This window comes from Sceloporus occidentalis, unplaced genomic scaffold (genome assembly GCF_023333645.1).
Source record: "Sceloporus occidentalis isolate IW3139 unplaced genomic scaffold, rSceOcc1.0.p SCAF_107, whole genome shotgun sequence".
NCBI classification, from domain to species: Eukaryota; Metazoa; Chordata; class Lepidosauria; order Squamata; family Phrynosomatidae; genus Sceloporus; species Sceloporus occidentalis.
In genome coordinates this window covers 2,278,496-2,284,858 of record NW_028317087.1, presented here as the reverse complement: position 1 = coordinate 2,284,858, position 6,363 = coordinate 2,278,496, and the positions used below count along the sequence as shown (strand labels likewise).

The following is a 6,363-nucleotide window of genomic DNA, read 5'->3' as shown; positions in this document are numbered from 1 at the left end:
GCATTTTTCCGGGTACTCTGGTTTTTAAGCTGATACGGTGCAGGAGTTAACCATCTAGGTGTGGTTACTTGTGGTGCACAGAGGTGTAAGTGCAGGACACTCCAGGGGCAGGCGCCCCTGTGAATCGTAGGGTCATGTGACTGCCGTGCTAGGGGATGCCGGCAGTTCCAGCAGGGATACAGGTGGTTACGCCTATACCAGCAGGTTACTTAATTGGTTATTAATTTGGTTATTAAGTGGTTATTAAATGGTTACAATTGGTTATGTTTGCTTTCATTTTACAATAAATTATTGATATATATTGTGTCAAATTGGTTGTGTTAACAATATTTGACACTTTGTAACATATTAATAAAGGTTGAGTGTCGCGGTGCTGAAGTTATTTTAAGTCCGCACTGCGGACAAATAATTCCATATCTAACGTTTAATAAAAAAAATTTGAAATAAAGAATTGTCTCTTGTTTTATTTGTAAAAGAGGTACCGAAACTGGACGCTACTTCATTCATGTATTTCTTACCACAAAATCAAAATAAAACCTTTTTTAGTGTTCTTAACTATGTTAGTAAGAAGATACTCTAACTAGTGAATACCATGAGAAATCAACTGCATTAAACCTACACACAAAAAATATGCTTGATAACATATCAAATACGTCTTACTATTAAACAATCATATTAGTAGGGCAGATGGTATTTGCAGGCATACATCTCATTATACATGCCTTGTTAAAGTTTTAACATAGCTTTTGGCAGATTTGAAAAATTAATCTACTGGAAAAGTATTGCCAAAAGATTTCATTAATCTGTTCTGTTTTCTAACGGCTAATTGGTACACCTTGCCAAACATTTATCCAAGAAGATATAAAAAATGGACACAATATAATACTATTTGCCAGCAAATTAGGATTCTGCCAATAATTGTGTTTTTTTTTAAAATACCGTATTTGCTCGATTATAAGACGAGGTTTTTTTCAGAGCAAATGCTCTGAAAAATATCCCTCGTCTTCTAATCGGGGTCGTCTTATAATCAGACCCGGTGCGGGGAACTCTGATCTCTGACAGCCGGGGAAGGTCTGCGCGATAGACGCAGACAACCCCCGCTGCTAGCCACACCTCCTTCCGGCTGCAGTGTAAGTTGTCTTCGTTGTCGCGTGGACGTCAACCCGCTGCCCCGGTATACAGCAGGAAATTGGAAGCACCGGTAAGTGTGTGTGGGGTGGGGGGAGTGTTAAATGGGGGGGGAGACAGAAGGAAGACTGCTGCCCCGGTATACAGCAGGAAATTGGAAGCACCGGTAAGTGTGTGTGTGTGTGTGTGGGGGGAGTGTTAAATGGTGGCATAGGGCATTTCTGGAGGCAGAGTGCTCTGCGAAATGCCTTTTAACCCCCTTAACGCCACTCTGCCTCCTGAAATGCCTTATACCTCCCTATATGCCACTCTGCCCCATAATATGCCTTTTAACCCCCTAAATGCCAGAGTGGCATATAGGGGTATAAGGCATTTCTGGAGGCAGAGTGGCACATAGGGGGTTAAAAGGCATATCATGGGGCACAGTGGCATATAGAGGGTTAAAAGGCATATCATGGGCTACAGTGCCATATTGGAGTGGCAAGCCTGGGGGCAGATGTGCGTAACTGGGGGCAGGTTGGAAAATACAACGAAATAAAAACAAAAAAATATTTTTCTCAATCATAGCTCTTATTAAAAAATGTAATGGTTTAGATGAATTAACATTTACTGGTAAAACTTTTTTCCTATAGAGTCGTCTTATATTCAGGCTTTTTCTTTTTTTCCTAAATTAATATTCAGATTTTGGGGGGTCGTCTTATAATCAGGGTCATCTTATAATCGAGCAAATACGGTAAGTTGAAAAGTAATTCCAGTAACTATGACTTGGGGAACATTTCACTAATTTCAAACCTTTTTCATACTATGCTAGACTACACTACGCATTCTGTATTATATTGTATCTCAAAACTATGATCTCAAATTCACTCAGGCGACATTAATTGTAGTTAATTATAATTATAAATGTACAGCATGAAATATATTGTTTATGTGAGTAAACAGTAACCTTTAGTATGACCACCATTCACCACAATAACACCTTTAACTTTGTGGTGGTATGTACCTACTCACAGTGCCCTGCTTCTACTGCTGCGATATCACCTTCCTTTCTCTGACGGAACAATCAATCGCATGCTGCTGGATGTGTGTATCCTCAGGTGAAGTGCTGCTGTTGGTGGTCATGCAGTGCAAAACTGAGGGTGAATCTCTTGCTTAACCTTGAGATGGTGCTGCTGTAGGCAGTAGCGTACCTAGCGGCGGCGGGGGGGCAGTCCGCACCGGGTGCCGCTCATCAGGGGGGTGCCAACTTGCCGACACCGGGCACCCCTCCAGAGACGGACAGTAATGTCCGCCGCTGGAGGAGCAGGCTCGCAAGGGAGCGGTATCAGAGGTCTTTAACAGACCTCCGGCTCCCTTGAGTGATTTTAAGCCGGTTAAAGGGAGATCCTTTAACTGGCTTAAAATCACTCAAGGGAGCCGGAGGTCTGTTAAAGACCTCCGATACCGCTCCCTTGCGATGCACGCGGCAACTGCTGGTGTGCGCCGGGGTTTGTTGTCAGATCCCGGCGCACAACACTGAAGCCGCACCCACCGCCGTCCGTGACCTCTGAACCGGAAGAAGACAGAAGAAGAGCGAAGAGGAGGAAAAGGAGCTGACTGCTGTAAGAAGAAAAGTGAGGAAAGGTAGGAAAGCATTCAGTGAGAGTGGATTGGTATGTGTGGATTGGTATGTGTGGATTGGTATGCGTGGATTGGTATGTGTGGATTAGTATGTGTGGATTAGTATGTGTGGATTAGTATGTGTGGATTCGTATGTGTGGATTGGTATGTGTGTGAGAGTGATGGGTGTTATGCTGTACCATTTCCAATGTATCTCTCTATAATTATGCTCTAAAGTACATCATAACTCCCATCACTCTATGCTGTTCCAGGTAAGTGAACTTCAAAGGGGGGAGAGGGTAGATAGTTAGGAGGGGTAGATAGGGAGAAGGGAGTGAGAAGGGGTAGATAGGGCAGAAGGGAGTGAGATGGGGGGATAAGGGGTAGATAGGGAGAAGGGAGTGAGACGGTAGATAGGGCAGAAGGAAATGAGAAGGGGTAGATAGGGCAGAACGGGGTACATAGGGCAGAAGGGGGTAGACAGGACAGAAGGGAGTGATAAGGGGTAGATAGGGCAGAACAGGGTACATAGGGCAGAAGGGGGTAGATAGGGCAGAAGGGAATGATAAGGGGTAGATAGGGCAGAAGGGAGTGAGAAGGGGGTAGATAGGGCAGAAGGGGGTAGAAAAGGGGGAAAGGTGGGTAGTAAGTATATTGGAATAAATAAACAGTGAGAATGAGTGAGAGAATAAATGAATGTGTGGATGCATTGTGAGAATGGGTGAGAGAATGAATGAATGTGTGGAAAATTTGTGTGAATGAGTGAGAGAATAAATGATTGTGTGAATTAATTATGTGAATGAAAGTGTGAATTAGTGAGTGACTGTAAAAGTGTTTGTGTGTATGATGTATAATTGATTTGTGGAAAGGCACAAGCAGGATGTTTGAGCCTTGGGGACCAAGATGACACAGGCAGGGTGGTTATGGGACAAAGATGGCACAGGCCGGGCTGTTTGGGGACAAAGTTGACTCATGCTAGGCTGTTTGGGGACAAATATGGCAGGTCCTTTGTGTGTAATCTGGGTGCTGGTCAGGTTCTGTGTGGGCAGTGTGGACACCAGGGCTGGCTTTGGGTTGTGCAACCTATCATCTATGCCTGTAGTTTAATCTCTACCTTTATTGCTGAGTTTTTATGTGATTTCCAGTTGATCTATACCTGCAATGCTATGTTTCCATACATTATTATTGTATACTTGCAAATACGGGATTTGTATGTCTGATTCTATGCCTCCAGTGCTGAGTTCACATGTGAACAATAATAATATTAATATATATATGATTGCTGACAGCAATCACACTCCTATCATGCCCAGGCAACCAGTACATGCTAGAACCTGGACATGATAGGAGTGTGATTGCTGTTAGCAATCATACTCTTATCATGCCAAGACAGCTAGTACATGCTGGAATCTGGGTATGCCTGGGCATGATAGGAGTGTGATTGCTGTTAACAATCACATATATATATATATATATATATATATATATATATATATATATATATATTAATATTGTTATTTATTTATTTTTTGTCCTATTTCAGTGTGTGACTTACTTTAAATAAAAGTGTTTTTTATGGTGTGGGGGGGTCATATTTGGTTTTGGCCAGGTAAATGCTGCATTTTCGGTTTCAGTCCAGAATTCGTTTTGGTGCATCCCTACTACTAAGCCAGACAATGAAGTGGTAGGCCCACACTACATCAATGTTTGGCTTAGTATATAGTGATAGGAGTTATGCTGCACTACTGTCAATGTCTGGCTCAATGTATAGTGATAGGGATTACGCTGTACCCCTGTCAATGTCTGCCTCAGTATATAGTGATAGGTGTTATGCTGTACCACCTTCAGTGTCCGCGCCAGTATATAACGATAGAAGCTATGGAGTTTTAAAGTGTGTGTGTGGGGGGGTGCCACATACAGGATCCGCCCCAGGTGCCAAATACTTTAGGTACGCCCCTGGCTGAAGGTGAAAGGCAGAAGGTGTCAGCACTTATGTACAGTAGATACCTGGACAAAAGCCCAGATATATTTTTCAGGTAACCTTCCTCTTTAATATTTTTATTAGTGATATTGCAGCCTTTTTGCTGATGACATACATTTTGCAACAGGATTGATGTTCCTGGAGGGATACATCAAATGGCAAATGGTTTAGGCAAACTGGAAAAATGGTCAGAGCTGTGGTAACTGACATTTAATGTGGATAAGTGCAAGATAATGCACCTAGAGGGTAAAATCCAAGGGGCAGAGTATATAATAGTTGATTCTGTCCAAAACATCAACAGCTGAGGAAAGGGATTTAGGGTTAATAATTTAGGGTATAAAGGTAGGTAGACCTAGCAAGAGAGCAGCAGGAACCAGAATACTTGGTTGTATAGGGAGAGGTGTTCAGTAGAAAGAGGGATTAGAGGGAAAGGGTGATTATGTACTGTGTACAGTACTGGAGACCATATTTCCAGAAGGAATATAGATACTTCGGTGAAAGTTCAGAGAAGAGCTATTAAAATGGTTCAGGATAAAACGTACCAGGAAAGATTAAAGGATATGAAACATTTGAATACTTAAAGGGAATCAACATGATAGATTTTTTTTTTTAGTTTGTAAAGTTTTCTTGGAAGTGAAGCTCCAGCTTTAGAACTTCTGGAATTGTTTCTTGGTCCCTGCAGCTTTGGTGACTTTCAGGACATTGAATCCGACCATTTTACTGAACGGATGGCACTCTCCGATGGTCACGATATCTCCCATCTGGACATCTCTGAAGCACGGGGACAGATGCACAGACATGTTCTTGTGGCGTTTCTCGAAGCCATTGTACTTGCGGATGTAGTGCAAATAGTCTCTGCGGATAACGATGGTGCGCTGCATCTTCATCTTGGTGACCACACCTGACAGGATACGGCCCCCGATGGACACGTTGCCGGTGAATGGGCACTTCTTGTCGATGTAGGTGCCATCATTTGCCTCTCTGGGGGGTCTTGAATCCCATCCCGACGTTCCTGTAGTAACGGGAGAGCTTCTCTTTGCCTGTCTCTCCCAGAAGAACCCGCTTCTTGTTCTGGAAGATCATTGGCTGCTTCTGATAAGCCCTCTCAGTCTAGATGTCCGCCATCTTTACTTGCCGGCTGAAAAAGAGTGATAGAGAGTTATTTATAAGAAAGAAATACTATCACAACAAGAGGACGTAGTCTTGTTAGAGGGGTAATAGGAAAAATTTACTGACAGGGTAGTGGATGCATGGAATAGCCTAGTTTTCGAGAAAAATACAGTAAAGGTGTTTAAGCTAGATATAAGATAAGGCCTTGCAATAAGGCAAATATTCAGAGGTTGGACAAACTAGATGGGTCTTTCTCTGTTTCTCTTTAGGTGGTACTTTGACCTTTCACAGCTTGAAAAAAGGTATCCGAGATTCAAGAATTCCTGTTGGAGAGGCTTGAAGTAGGCTCGACACACATGTGGTGGTCATGCCCTAAGATACATACTTTATGGGCAGAAACCTTCATCAATAAATCAATATCTCATGCATCCCAGAAGTGGGAATATTACATGTTTTCCCATTCTACAGACACAGTAGAAAACTAGTCACATTTTTTTTTTTCAGGACACATTAAGTTATTCATAGAGAGCAGACGGGGGGGCAGT

General features: G+C 42.7%; 1 pseudogene; it reads right to left on the bottom strand.

Annotated features, from left to right (window-relative positions):
- Positions 1–5,355: 5,355 nt before the first annotated feature.
- On the bottom strand, positions 5,356–5,833 carry LOC149283259 (small ribosomal subunit protein uS17 pseudogene; annotated as a pseudogene).
- Between the last annotated feature and the right edge of the window lie 530 nt (positions 5,834–6,363).